This window comes from Dendrobium catenatum, unplaced genomic scaffold, assembly GCF_001605985.2.
Source record: "Dendrobium catenatum unplaced genomic scaffold, ASM160598v2 original_scaffold_139616, whole genome shotgun sequence".
Classification (NCBI taxonomy): Eukaryota; Viridiplantae; Streptophyta; class Magnoliopsida; order Asparagales; family Orchidaceae; genus Dendrobium; species Dendrobium catenatum.
Genome location: NW_021458049.1, coordinates 1 through 16,351, shown reverse-complemented (window position 1 = coordinate 16,351; position 16,351 = coordinate 1). Strand labels below are relative to the sequence as shown.

Genomic DNA, 16,351 nt, shown 5'->3' with positions numbered 1-16,351 from the left:
GGTCCCAAGTTTCTCAGCTAGTTAAAAATCTTCTTCTTTGTTGAGTGGGATTGTTCTTCCTTTCCTACGCTTTCAATCTTCAAAGAATTTTCATTCCCCAAGACAACCGATTCTGTACATCTCTGGATTTCATCCTCTGTTGCAACTTCTTCATTGATCCAGTATTAATTGCTTTTCCATCAATTTCTTTTTCAGAAACAATCTCTCCTTCTGCTATAAGAGCATTTAGAACTCTGAAGCTGTTATCATCATTAATGCCGTGAGAATTTTTGGTTAATTGAACTTCTTAATTTGCTTGAGCAATATTGTCCTCCTCTCTGATGAAAGATTGCTGCTTCTCTGTTTCCAGATTTACAACATTAACTTTCACCAAATTTTCTCCTTCTTTCAAATTGGTCTTCTTCACTGGAACATAAGTTTTCTTTTTTTCTTGCCTTCGGCGTTGCTTCCTTTGATAGCTGCCAAAAGGTTTCTTCTTGCCATATTCCACTAACATCCACGGACCGTATTCATCTTTGTCTTCCCCTTCCACCGTTTCACAAGGCTGATTGTTACCAACCAATCCAGATGATATTACCTTGTTATCCTTTTATGGCAGAGCTTTCTTCATTTTGTTCTCCTAGATATAATTGGTACAATTATTTTTGCTATGACCGATCTTCCCGCATCCATAGCATAAGCTTGGGATCTTTTCATATTATATCTTTTGATAATTTGTCATTAGATCCTTCTACCCAAACACCTGTAGGAAGTTTAGCATCTAGTTTAATTCAAACACATATTCTTCCAAATTCTCTTCTTGACCATTGAAACAAGTTTCCATCAATCAAGGTTTGCCTACCATAGATGCTATACGGAAAATGTTGGTTTCATCCCAACAATGTAATGGTAGATTTGGAAGTCTTATCCAAATAGGAGATGTAAGTCCTTTAAGAGAATTTGGATTGAAACTTTGAGTCCACCTATCAATCCCAACAATGTTGCCATTTACAAACCAAGGCCCATTGGTTAAAACTACTTCCACATGGCTAGGATCATAGAACGAGCATAGCATCCATCCTTTTCCTAATATTGTAATATGAAATTTTCCAAACACAGACCACTGCTTTCTCAGCTCAAAACTGATTGAGGAAAAGGAAATGTCATCACCAAAGATTTTGACAACTAATGAGTTCGTAAGCTTATTTGAATTTTCTGCCACCTTTTGCTCATGAACTTGATCGATTTTCCATCTTCGATAAGAAGTTACCGAAGTCCAATTCATCAACTCTGATGTTTTGTTTCTTCTCCCAGGCATTAAAGTTATTTCCAGTAACAGGTCTTTCAGGCATTTCCACATTCATAATATCGCTTCCAGCTAATTCTCTATTGCTGCACTTCCGGACTTCATTCAATTCCGAAGTTTTACAAGTTCCAGATATCGAAACTTTATCTCCATCATTATTAACATCTTTCACAGACATTTTTGTTGATTTGACCAGATTATCTTCCTTCTCATAACAAATCGACGATCTATCCCCTGCTCCCATTAATTGTTTTGCATCTTTCTCTAAGAAAGTTGCATAAATTTTAACAGCTTCTTCAAAACTTTGCAAATTCGTCCCTTTGGAACATAAGATTTTCATTTTGCCTTCTTGCATTATACCTTTACCTTTTTCGATCACTTTGGAATCTTTCTTCTTCAGTAGTAATCCTCCCTCATTAATAATCAAAGAAACTTTCATTCTGATATTCGTTCTATTGAACGAAATACTTCCGTCTCCAAATGCTGGTGGAGACGTCGAGCCTCCAAGAACAACACCAGAAATTGAGCGTCCAGTTGATCGAGGATCCTCAGGTGGTACGCCGGCCAAAGATGACCGGTGACCGTTGCTTGCCATCTGGAAACCAGGAATCCCGCGATTTAGAAATTCAAATTATCCCGTAAAAACCAGAGCTTCTCTCATCCTTTGTTGCTGCGACTGTTCTCAATTGTTTTTTTTTTCTTCATTTATTTTTTTTGCATCAAATTTACTAATGATTATGCGTCAACCTTGATTAACTTCATTAATTCCTTTAAATATTAAAAAAACCACATTTGCTCAGGATTTTTTCAATCTTTTAAAACTTGATTTTTTTATCTACAAGATAAAATTCATTAGATTATTTAGCAAATATAAATGAGATAAATTTAAATTATATTATAAACCTAAATTGGATGTTATTATATATATAATACCTTGTTTCAATTAATTTTAATTCAAGTATAATAGAATTATAAATCATATATATTGTAGAAATATAAAATTTCATCTTGATAAAAAATTTTATATCTTTAATATATTATATAATAATTTTTTTATTATATATTATTTATTTTTAAAATTTTATTCATGTGCACCATGTGCAGGTGTTTTTATACTAGTACTAAATAAAGTTTCGCTAACCTAGTAAGTATCTTTCTTTGGGTCGGTGTGTTGATGATTTTGATCTATTCATTCCTCTGCATGCTCCAACCGTCTTGTCGTGTTTTGGGTTTCTTTTCCCTCTTTCCACTTTCCGTTTAAACTCAATGAAAATTGGAAGATGATTCTCAAATCACCTGTTTGTCACCCATAGTTGCACCCACTTTAATCGAAAGGAAAATGGCCCTAAGATGCTAGGTAGGGTTCGGGGTGCGCAACACGATGCTGGCGAGCAGTCATTCTTGTCTACACAGTCAAAGAAATGGAATTCTAAGAAGAAAAACAATTTTTAGTATTTTGACAATTATGTCAAATGGGGTCAGGGGCCAGATTTTAAGCAAATGCGTCCCATTAATTAAGTTTCTATTAGAGTAGTCTGCATTGACCGATGCATTTCCTCTAATAACTCTCCTAACTTGACTTTTTGTTGACCCTAAAGCAATTCGATAGGTTCACGACTTTCTCCAACAAGGCGGCGAAGATGGTCGCCCCACCCTGGTTTATAAGTTGACCGTTCTTATCCGCGCACAGGTTGTTGTACTTTATTTTTCAAGTCATTCCTTTCTCTCTTTTTTTTTTGTGTTTTCTCCAGTTAAATGGACTAAAATGATAGAAAAATATCATTAACTTATCAAAATTAAGAAATGCTCAAAAAAGATTCAAATGGTGAATTGCTTAGAAGGATTCATCTTACAAATTATCAAAAAGATTTTTTTTTTAAAAAAATAAAATATTTCTCCTCGAGCCAATCAAATTTGTGTAAAGATTCCTTTCCACATCGTCTAGTTCAGTTTCCCTCATGGATCCCAGATTTAGCCTTTGATCTGTTGCAGAAGCAACTGTTTTCTTATTCATTTTGTATTTGATAATTTTGGTGAATGTAGAAATTTTGATCTCAGTATTTGATTACTTGCTTTTGCTATCAGGCTTCCATGTTTTATTGGTTTTCTAGAAATTTCATTTGTTTAATGGTTTTACGTGTTCTTCAGTGGAGGAGGTGCTGTTGCATATGTTGAAATGGAAGATCCAACCCACAGTTTGAATATGCTCATGAAGGTCCCAGAAGAAATTGGTTGTTCCTTGGAATTGGATGTGCAAGCACAAGTTTCCTGAAAAAATTTGGACACCTTCCCTGTATGATGTTTGGGTTATTTCAACCTCAGAAACTTCTTTACATTCACTCCTTGTACCAAGCGTTAGATGTGGAATAGTTAAGCCTACGTAGCCAGTCAGCGAGCCAATTTGCAAATATCATGAGAAAGGTCTTAAACATACCATCAAAATTTATGCGATTCTTTTATCAATCCATTAGACATATATCTTGGCTAGGAGCCTAGATATAAAACTATTGATAGAACTAGAATTCAAAGTGAATGCTTGAAGTAGAGAATTTGTAATGCATGTGGTAAAAAACAAACTAATGATTGGCCATGCTTAGTTTAACTCGTGCTAAGTATGGCGTAGAGGCAAAGGCCTATCCTTATGCTTAAGGCTACTTAGGAAAATGTACTTTTTGTCGTTTGTGCTTTAGATCAACTGCTAAGCTAAGCTATCATACTCGAACCAACAAAACCTTAAAAAATTTAGTGTGAACTAATTACATTAATGTTCTAATGTAAGTTTTTCCTAAATAAAGCAATGATATTTTTTCTTCTTCAAAATTGTTTTCAATAGTTGTGGATTTTGGATAGATATATTTCATTGAGTCTTTAATAGGGGTTGTTTGGTTTGCTACATTAGGAGTGTAAAGTATTCCAAATGCAGAGGTTTTGAAAATATTGGTGTTTGGTTTGAAGCAAAAGGAATGAAAAGTAAAATTTTGAAGTAAATGGAATTCACCCTTTAGTTCAAATTCAATGTATTTGGAATTCCTCATATTTGGGAAATTTTCAAATACATTGCAAACTCATTGCCAATGCCACCATTGGTTTCCACATCCATCGTCGCCTGACGACCATAGCCTGTTGCTAGTTACCATCCGGCCTACCACAGCCAGCTGTTTGTTGCCGACCATGACTAGCCATCAGACGTCGTTGCCACTAGCCTACCACTTGCCGACCAATCACCACCTGTCCATCGTCATTTATCGTCGGCCAACCCGCTTGGTGGCCACAACCTTTTTGGCATTTTGCATTATATTTATTTTATTTTAAATTAAATAAAAAACTTATATCATAAATTACTTTTACAATCATCCAAACAACTCCATATTATTATTTTAATATTACATTCATTTTAGACTGCATTCTTTTTAGGCAACCAAATAGCACCATAGTATTTTATGTGCAATTAACTTAACAAAAAAGGTAAATAAGATGATCTTAGGATTTTGGTACGAAAAGTTCATTTGATGAGTCAACTTAGTGTTTGTGCTTGAATGTGAATAAGAGTTGAAATTATTTCAGAAGAGTGCCCGACTTTGTCAAAGATAGTCCCCGACTTTGTCCCTTTGGGGTATTTAAGACATTTGGATGAATGTTATTTTTGTATCATTTTGAGATACATCATTGATTGGTTATCCATAATGCTCCAAACATTAATTCTTGGTTCAAATTTTCATCGATTGAGCATACTATGGGTATTTAGTTTATTAAAGGTTAACAAATTAAAAATCTTTCTCACAATTTTCTCAATGATTGGAATTTGGCTACTTTTCATTATCATCCTCTCTCTCTCTATATATATGTATATATATCTCTCTCTTACTATCTATAGGGTATTGGGTGGAACATGAAGCTCCTTCATCTTTTTAGAAGAGAAAGAGAGAGAGAGAGGGGAGGAAATAATAGGATAGAGCAATTCAAAACAAAAATCACTAATGATTGTCTTCCCCTTCTAATTATAGACTATTTCATCTATTTATATACTTCATAGGCAACATAAATCTATATAAGAACCCAAAATAAGTTCAATGGAAATACTAACATAAGTATGGTCCAAATCTAAATAGTATCTAATTTTCCTTTACTGTCATCATAAGTAAGGAAATAAGTTGGTTGAGGTGCAAGTGGTATAACTAATGGAGGGGTGGGTGATGAAAGCAACAAGTTGGTTAATATTAAAGTTATAAAGCCATTTGAAGAGTAGATAACAATCCACTTAAAGAGTAGATAATGATGTCATTTGAGGAGTAGGTGATGAAGGAACATAATGTTGTCTAGGAGATGACATTGATTATGAAAATGCGTAATTAGGCATGTCAGGCTGTATGAAAAAAATGTCAGTTGAAGAGCGGGTTTATAAACTACATAAAAAAGTGCAATCGATAATGCCATTTGAGTATAAGGGACAACACCGATTGAGAGGAAGCTTTGGAGTTGTGTAAAGAGTGTAGATGATGAAGAAATACCATTGATGTCCTTTAGAGTTTGATGATGGAGTATTTATATGCCTTGCTACCCTTGTCATTATTTTGGAAGTGTAGGGTGAAATAGATTTAAGCTTGCTACTATTATTATTTTACTTGATAAATTCACACTTAAAATGAATTTTTTTAATACTTTTGTTCGAAGTTGATGTGGATATATGGCTCACTCTAAGGAAAATTATAAGGGTTGGACACCTGTATTAAGAAATCATATTCTAAATTTGAATTTTCTTGGGGAGTGTAGCATTATTGAGAAAGGAAAATAAAAAGTATTGCTTCTTGCACCCAAAAAGTAAACATATTGTAAACAATTTTTTTTTATGTTAGCTGTTATATATAAGAGGAGTTTTCATATAAGGAGGTTGTGGGAAAAATCATTTTTTTTATTGGGTAACATATTGAGTGGAGAGAGTGTTGCAAATGTGACTGATTGGATATAAATAGTATTTTTCTGAATAAAATTGTTTGAAATATCAAAAAAGTTCACATAGAAGTTCCCAAAGCAGATTTGGTTGAAGGAGAGAGAATATGAAATTGAAGTTGGGCCCAAAAGTATCCCTTTGCATCTTATTGACATAATAATGATCTTACGGGATGGTTCTTTTGGGAAATGTAGGAATGATGATTAGTTCATTAATGTTTGTCATTTTATTATACTTAAACATAAGAAAAAAAAAATTGCTACGAGAGATTACACAATGTTATGGATAATTTTGAAATTAGTTGTCCGCATAAATGTTCTTGGAATTCTGTCATTCTTAATTCAGCAACTATTCTACTTATATGGCTTCTAATTATCATGATATTTCATTATTTCTATTTTCTCCCAGAATTGTTCATGGGAGAAATTCTTAATTGAGATAAAACTTTCTTCATCCTTTGATTTTCTAGAAAACTAGGACAATCCAATTTTCTGAGGCTCAATGCTATAATATTGATCCAATAAACAAAAAAGTACTATGTAGATCTACCATTAGAAAACTGGGATGTCAACGGTGAATTTGAACTAGATTATGACTATTTGGTGGTTTCTCTTGGAGCTAGGCCAAATACATTCAATACTCCTGGTGTCTCTGAGGATTGTCACTTTCTGAAGGTATATTTTTTGTCTAACTATAGGAAATAGGTCTAGTATTTCCTCAATGTTGAGGCTAATTTAAAAAGAACTGATGAGGTGGGATTCTACAATGAAAAGTACAACTAATACATCATAATTGAGTTAATGTTATCATATGCCTGCAGTATCCCAAACAAAGATTTTATTTTTAGTTGAAAGTTAATTACACCAGCTTTTAAAATTCAACAAAAAAAGGAATATCAAACTTTAATAAGAAGTATAAATGTTTGGCAAGAAATTGAAGATGCTTAGAGAATCCGTAGAAGTGTGATGAATTGCTTTGAGAGAGCAAGCCTGCCAAACCTTAGTGAAGAAGAGAGGAAGAAGAGTCTTCATTTTGTGGTAATTTGTGGTGGTCCAACCGGTGTTGAATTTTTTGCAAAACTTCATGACTTTGTACAAAAAGATTTGTCTAAGTTGTACCATAATGCTCTAGAATTGGTAAAGATATCATTGATTGAAGCAGGAGAACATATCTTGACTATGTAAGTGGAAGCTCTTCTTTTAATCTATAATCTACTCCCATTAATTTTCTATTTTTTTGTATAACTCTCAATCATTATATCAGAGGAGAAGCCAACTAAAATTTTTCTTAGTTGCTATGTCTTGTGCATTATTTTTCTATAGTTATGGTGGGTTTCTAGAATATGTTTCTAATTGTGTTTCCTTGAGTAGGTTTGACAAGAAGATCACACAATTTACTGAAGAAAAGTTCCAGTGGGATGGCATCGATGTAAAAACAGACATCAAAGTTGTAAAAGTGCTTGGTGATTCTATTACAATGACAAACTCATCTACGGGAGAGGTTGATATACCATATGGAATGGCTATTTGGTCTACTGGCTTTGGTACACATATCATAATTTTGGGCTTTATGAAGCAAATTGATCAGGTAATTTCTATTGGGGCCATCCTCTGAACTCATCTCGAGATAGTTTTTGGAGATTATTATATGGGCATTCCTTACAAAAAATATTTTATCGCTTGTTAGATTTTGTTTGCAGGGTAACATGCGTGTCTTGGAAACTGTCGAATGGCTTAGAGTCCTTGGTTGTGAGAATATATACGCTCTTGGAGATTGTTCCATAATAGCTCAACAAAAAGTTATGGTATGTTTAATGTCTTCAACTAAAACATCATTTTCGAAGTTTGCAGTCAATTTTTAGAGTGAAAATTAGGTCAAGGCTAATGATAGCCTTTTTCACTTATTTGTATCAGGCATAAATTTTATTAGGAAACTGAAAAGCTATATATATATATATATATATAATTGTTCCCTCTATCATAATTGTTCCCTCTCTCATTCCTAGTGTGCTGAGGTGTTGTAGCTCCCCAAAAGGCTTTTTGGTATGCCATGACATGCAAATCTTGAAGTTTTTAGGGCATGAGATAGGATTTCCTTTCTAGAGAGTCTTCTGGAAGATTAATTATGGCTGTATTTACTATTTTGTATCTCAAGAGTTATTCAGAATAAAATCTAACTACATATAGCGCCAGTGCACCGCACTTTTATCATTATTGATACTGTTTAATTTTTTAGCACAATTATCATTTCAGGATGACATTATCAATTTTAGGGTTGTTTGGAAAAGGTTATTTTGGGTAACTTTAACCGTGAAAGAAATCAAAGATGTCTTAGAGAATTGAAAGTATCCTCAGGTAAGCACCTATCTAAAAGACCAAGCAAATGCAGTATTTTTTTAGATTTGTTGAAAAGAGTCTGAGGTGATGTGTGAAAAAATCCCCGTAGAACTTGAAATGAAAGATTTAAGAGGCGCTTTTCCCAGGTGGACTCAAACAAGTAAAAATGCTCCCTGCATTAGCACAGGTTCAAAATTTTAAATAAAGTAATTGAGTTCAATATTTTTTATATGCCTGGGAGTTGAAATTGTGAAAGTGTATATAGTGTATCCAATTTCTTTGGATGAATCTCCCTTTTAATTTTATGCTATGGTATTCCAGGTTGCAGCACAAGAAGGAGAGTATCTTGCTAAGTGCTTCAACAAAATGAAGTTTTGTGAAGAAAACCCTGAAGGACCCCTTCGTATTAGAGGAGATGGTCGCCATCATTTTAAACCCATCAGGTACCTATTTTATTTCCTTTGTGGCCAACATAAAAATAATATTTTTAGTTATACTTGATTTCTAATCTTGGATAAGACAAAGTTAACTAAAATACTCATATTTTTTTAACGTGCTTTTCTTTTTTTGTTTTCTTAAGTCCTTTTCTTAGAGACAAGATACAAAATGAGCATATACATGAAAAGGTTGGAGTAGCTCTAGTGATGATAAGATTAGAGAGGCTCACTTTAGATGGTTTGGTCATATAAAATGGAGGCCTTCTGATGACTTGGTTAGGAGAGTAGATGTATTAGATTTGGCTTATGTTAAGAAAGATTATGGTAGACCTAAAATTGGTTAGAAAATATTAAAATGACATTTCTTTATTAGATTTAAATGAGAATTTGACATCCAACTGGACTCAATGAAGAAAAATGATTCATGTTGCTAACCGCACGTAGTGGGTTAAAGGCCTGTTATTAATGTTGGTGGTGGTGGTGAAGTACTCATGCCTTTTTATGGGATATATTCTCGTTGTCCCTTCATGAAAAATTTATCATATTCCTTAGAATCCATAAAAGCCATTTGAAAGATTGAGTAGTTTTTGTTTTCGATTTAAATTGTGCTGAGTTATAGTTCTTTTAACTTAACTAGACTCATCTCTTATTTTTGAAGTTTTCGATTTTTTCATTGAAATTGCTTTAATTCAATTTAAGGGTGAATCTTTTGAAATTAATTCTATTCAACTTAAAACATTACTTGGTAATGTATAAATCTACATATATATTTGTTTCTCTTGATTAGTTTGTGTTGATATAAAAATTCTTCCATTGGCTAAAGATCATAGTTAAATTTGATTTTCTGTATGATTTTTCTCTAAGTTAATACTCTAAGCTCTTAAAACATCAAGGGACTCAACATCACTAAGTCGTCAAGATTTAATAAATGTAAGTGACCTCTTCAAAACAAATGTTGTGCTATAAAGTAGCTCTACTAATTTAAAATGTGCGCTTTTGATAGGAAATAATTTAGTTTACAATTAACCCTAAGGGAATACTTGAGTTCGCAAGCAAACTTCTCACTAATTGGAAGAAAACAGGAGAATAGAGTAAAATCTGGACGAAATCAGCCCCAAAATGATAGATTGCAATAATCGAAACAAAGCAAAACACACACGGAGCAAGTTGTAAGTGATCCCCAATTCGAGAGGAGGTTCATCTCTCCCAAATCTCTAGATGAGAGAGTGTAGAGCCCAAGCACCAAGAAACTCTAATTTACAATCAATCAACACATGAAAACTCCATAATTCTCTCATGTACTTTATACAAAATATTTCCTAATTAATTTTCCCTTCCAAAGCTTAAGCCACCCCACCCCTTTCCCTTTTTAAAACTATTTGATGGATAGGACCCACCTAATAGGTGGAAAAGGGATGAAGGAGGTGGACTACTATAACCTCCTGTAGAATTGATAAACCGGCTGGGCAAGTTCAGCTAGCACAGGCGTAACATCACCACCTTCCCAAAGAATCACCCTGTAATCAAGGTGAAAATCTGGAAACTGCTATTTAATTTGGCTACCACATGGCTTCATAGTCAGGAAGGTTATTCCACTGGATCAACACTTACTTAGTTCCATCATCTTTCTGGTGCACTCCCATCAGCGGTTCCAGAATCACCTTTAAGTCCTCAGTAAGTGTCGCAGGTAGCTCGGGGTTGGCTGTGTTGTCACCACTAGAATTCCTCAACTTAGAGACATGAAAAACTCGGTGTATCATCTCCGATTGTGGTAATTTTAGTCGATATGACACTACCCCATTCTTCTCCAACACTTCATAAGTCCCATAGTACCTTGGAGACAGCTTTTCTTTCATCATGTGGGTGATTGTCCTCTCCCTATATGGTCGGAGTTTCAAGAACACCTTTTCCCCCTCTTCAAACTAGATGTCCTTCCTAAGCCCATCAGCTTGTTTCTTAATAATTTGTCGAGCTCTTAATAAATACCTCTTCGACTCCTCTTGCACTCAATCCCTCTCTTCCAAGTATTCCTCAACTGAAGAAATGGGAGTACTGCTGCTCCCAAAGTCCACCAAGTATGGGGGATCCCGCTCGTACAAACCTTGAATGGGGTTATTTGTGAAGCAGAATGAAAAGATGTGTTGTACTAGTACTTTGCCCAAGATACCCACTTAGCCCATATATTGGGTTTCTCTGACACAAAGTATCTCAGGTACGTCTCCAAGTTCCTTTTGACTACTTCCGTCAGGCCATTCATTTGTGGGTGGTAAGATGTACTCCTCTTCATAACATCCCCCTGTAGTCTAAACAAATCTCTCAAAAAATGGTTGAGGAATACCTTATCGCTGTCAAATACGAATGCCACAGGTACTCCATTTAACCTGACCACCTCCATGATGAAAGCTGTAACCACTGTCATTACTGTGTAGGGGTGTCGGAGGGGAATTAAATGTTCATACCTGATCAACCTGTCCACCTCCACCAAGATCACCATGAACCCCTCTGATCAGGGAAACCCATATATAAAATCCATAGATATCTCCTCCCATACTCTGCCCGGTAGAGCTAACGGCTGTAGTAGTCCTCCTGGTGACATAGCTATGTACTTATTTTTTGATAGATCTCATATATGGCAACCATCTCATATACATCTTTATGCATCCCCTTCCAATCTAACCTAATCTTTTCCAAACCTTCATCTCTAGAACTTTCCTCTCTAAAGGCCTCCCAGTCTAGCATCAATAGAATAGACAGTGCCACTATCTGCAGATCCCCCATGCATCTTGATAAGGCATCAGTCACCTCCACTCCAGGGCTATACTAGATCTCAAAGTCTTACTCGAGCAACTTCGACATCCTCCTTTGATGCTCCTCTATCACCATCCATTGTTCTAGTAAGAATTTCAAGCTCCGCCGATTTGTTCTGATAACAAAATGTCTCACAAGGAAGTAGGGCCGCAACTTCTGGATGGCCATTATGATGGCCATAAATTCTCTGTCATAAACAAATTTCAACCGGGCTCTAGCAGTCAATACCTGGCTAAAATAGGCAATGGGCCTATGACTCTGCATTAGCACTACACCCAGCTTGTACCCGGATGCATATGTCTCCACAATGAAGGTCTGAGTGAAATCTGATAAAGCTAGGACTGACACTATAGTCATCACCTTCTTCAAGCTCTCAAATGCTGATGTGGCTGCCTCCCCCTAATAGGAACCCGTCCTTCTTCAACTACTCAATGAGTGGCCATGCTATGGAGCTGTAGCCCTTAATGAACCTCCTTACAGTAACCTGTTTGTCCCAGAAATCCTCTCAATTCCTTTAGATTATTCAGCACCGGCCACTTTAGCATGGCCTCAATTTTGGACTGATCTGCTTCCACCCATCTTTTGATACCACATGGTCTAAGTAGTCCAAACTGGCTTGTGCAAAGTAGCATTTCTTTAAATTAGCCCTTAGCAGGTGCTCCTATAATACCTCTAATACTCTTTTCAAATTCTCCCAGTGCTCCTCCTCTATTCTACTGTAGACCAAGATGTTGTCAAAGAATATCAAAATAAATCGTCTAAGATAAGGTTTAAAAACCTTATTCATAACCTAGAAAGTAGCAGGGGCATTGGTGAGGCCAAACGGCTTCACTAGAAACTCATAATGTCCTTCATGAGTTCTAAAGGCCATCTTGTGTACATCCACCTTATTCATTCGGATCTGATGGTAACCAAATTTAAAGTCTATCTTGCTGAAGATCATGGTCCCACTCAATTCATTTAACAGCTCATCGATGACTTGTATAGGAAAATTATCAGATATAGTTTCCTTGTTGAGTTCTCTGTAGTCCAAACAAAAATGCTAGTTGTCATACTTCTTTTTCACCAACAGAATGGGGCTAGATAAAGGACTGATGCTAGGTCTGATGATCTCTACCTCTAGCATCTCTATAACCAACCTTTCTATTTCATCCGTATGGAATTGAGGGTAGTGATAAGCTGATACACTACTTGGCGCTACTCCCTCCTCCAACATGATGGCAAGCTCTTGATCCCTCTACGGTGGAAATCCTTGAGATGGCTGAAACACCTCTTGGAACTACTGAATAAACGGTTGAATGGAGAGGTGTATGTCTCCTCCCTCCTCCAATCTCACTCCCTCCAAACTGTTCAGCTCCACCAAATACCCTCCCCTTTCCAACTGAATGTCCTCTACCATAGTTTTAAGAGAAACTAGGGATTTGGAAATCCACATCTCCCTTAATCACCTACCTTCCTTACATCCACCATCAACTCCATTGTTAATGCTCCCCAATTCGCTTTGGTGTCTCCCAAAGTTTGCAACCACTTCATCCACAGGATGCCGTCTGTGTTCCCAAGCTCAAATGGAAGAAAGTCTTCCATCACTTGTATCCCCTGGATCATCAATCGCACTCCTCTGCAAATCCCATGGACTTTCACCACCTTCCACGAGCCCATCATCACTCCATTACAACCGGTGTCCACCATTCTCACTCCCAGTTGTGAGTAGCCCCACTATCAATCAGCACAATAACCTCCCTGTCCATTATCTCTCCCTTTACTTTCATGGTTTGATTCATGGTGAATCCCACCTCTGAGTTCAGGGAAACCTCAGCCAGATCCAAATGTTGCTTCTCCTCCATCTCCTCCTCTGTCTCCTCCTAACCTCATTTCTCAGTTTCCTCATCTTCATAGACTGTTAGAACCTGAAGAGTTTGGTCCTTGCACCTATTCCTTGGCATGTACTTTTAATCGCACCTGAAACACAACCCTTTAGCTCTCTTCTCCTCCATCTCTTTCTCGATCAGCCTTTTGAAATTTCCACCGCTTCCACCTCCTTTCTTCTCCTTGGTCACCTCTCAACACCCTCCAGTTGTTAGACCTTTAGGTGCTAGATGAGATTTCATCATCCTATACGTGCCCCCTGTGATGCTACTCCTGGCTCCCCTCTCAAAATTCCTCTGATTTTCCACCAGTTGGGCCAGAATCATGGCCTCCTTCCAAGTCACGGGGCATCAAAACCTTCACAGTTTCTCGAATCTCTGCCTTCAACCCTTTAATGAAATTTTCCTCCAATAATATATCTGAGAGTAGCTCCACCCTGCTAGCTAAGTGCTCAAACTACTCCTGGTAATCTGCTATTGATCCCTCATGTGTCAAAGCAAAGAACTGCTCATTGAAGTCTCCTCCCCGATAAGTTTGGAAACGCTATATTATGAAGTCTTTCAAATACCTCCATATCTTGAATGGCCTCCTATGGTCTATCCACTAAAACCATGATAGGGCTTTCCCTTCCAAGAACAATCCCGCTGCTGTCAGCTTCTCCTCCTCTGTCAACCCATTGACAGTGAAGCACCGCTTTACCTTATAAATCCACCCATACACATCTTCTCCTTCAAATATGGGAAACTTCAACTTCCTCCCCTTTTGGTCTCCACCATTTCCCCTTATTCTTCCATAATTTCCCCTTTCCCAGCACTAGGTTTCACCCCATGTTTCCCAATCTTCCCTTGGTCTGCCATAGGCCAAACCCTCTTCAAAATTCCCCTTCTTTCTTCATAATCAGCACCCTAGCGGCCATAGTATCACTGATGGTGTTCCTCATATCCACCTCCTCTTTCTTCCCTTTAGACAGGCTCCATATGGGGTCTTCTTCCCAATCCATCCATGATTTTCACCTCATCTTCCTTCCTACGAATTTTAGAATTTGTACTTTTTCCTTCCATTCTTTTCTCCATAGAAGCTGTCGTCTAGTTTTGAATTTCTAACATCTTTTTCATAATGCCCCATAGATCAGCAAGTTGCCCTTCCATGGATGAAATCCTTTCCACAACCGTCATTTTGATTTGATTCATCTCTCCTTCAAGCCTTTCCTCCAAACCATCCACTTTTTTTGGCCGCCATCATCATCTGAAGTTTGTAGAAGAAAAAAATATGGATTTGGAACTCCAAAAAAAGGAATCTCAATTTTTTCCAGCCAAAATTCACAACTAAAATTGCCCTAAAAATTCCCTCCACCGGCCCCATGACTTGTTATTGTTGAGTCTAGTAATTAGGTTGTTAAGCCTAAGTTAATGTCCCAAAGGCTACCAAGGGGGGGTGAATTGGTAGTTTTAAAAAATTTTAAGCCCTCTTTTAAAATTTTATTGAACCGAAATAAAAATTATTTCTTTTAAGTTTTTTGTAGAAAAAGTTTTTCAACCACAGAGTTTTTAAGACTAAGAATAATAAAAATGCGGCAAACGTAAAACAGTAAAGTAAATGACACCGCAGATTTTATAGTGGTTCGGTCTAAAACCAGACCTACATCCACTCCCCATAGGCACCCTCTGAGTATTGCACTAATATCCAATAGTGACTCTCCTTTTGCACACACCAGCAAGGCGGAGAAAGCCTTTACAACACACTCTTTTCACTACTCCCCGGTGCGGCGAGAACCGTCATCCCTTTTACACAATCCACAGTGTTGGCGAGAGAACCCATCGTCCTTTCACACTCTCCTAGTGTTAGGCAGAGAAACCCTTCGGCTGTTCACATTTTGCATGTGTAGGCAGAGAACCCTTCGACTATTCACACTCTCCTAGTCCATATAGGCAGCAAACCCTTTCATCTGTTCACACTCTCCAAAGTGTCGGCAGAGAACCGGATCTCCTTGATTGATCTTCTCACAAGACTCTAGAAGAAGAAGGAAAAGATTGAAGTAATCCCAATTCACAAGTAGAGACTCTTACCTTTTGAAATCCAAGTGAAGCCTTCTAGCTCCAAATGGTAGGAATCCTCCTCTGAATGCTCTGTTCCACCTCTCTCCTTGAACTATTTCTTAAAGCAGGCACAAAGATCAAATGACAAAAAATTGGATGCACGGTCTAATTTGGACTATCTATACAAAAAAGACAAGAAAAACCCCAAAAACTGCAATTTTTAATTCTGTACGCAGTGGATCGTCCCGTAGATCGTGGATCATCTTGACGATTTTACTTAAACGATTTGAAATGACCCTATTTGTACATGTGTACAAATGTCTCGTACAAGCTGATCGTCCCATACGAACTAGTTCGTCTGGTACGAACGGTTAATCTAGGTCGGTTCTAGAAACAGTCTGAAAACCGTTCTAAGTCGGTTAATCCGTTTTGGATAAAAAATTTATTGTCTAGATGAAATTTTACAGAGGAGCCCGATCATTCCTGGGACGATTATTTATTCCGTCGGGACGAAAATTTTCCAGAGGGCAATTTCAATGGACGATAATTTAATTTCGTCTGGACCAAAAATTTTCTAGAGACCATATCGTCCTGGAGAGATTATTAAATTCGTCTGAGCAGAAAATTTTCCAGAG

At 36.8% G+C, this 16,351-nt stretch overlaps 1 pseudogene; it reads left to right on the top strand.

Annotated features, from left to right (window-relative positions):
• The first annotated feature begins 2,381 nt into the window (after window positions 1-2,381).
• Window positions 2,382-8,152, top strand: LOC110113506 (annotated as a pseudogene).
• Window positions 8,153-16,351: the final 8,199 nt, after the last annotated feature.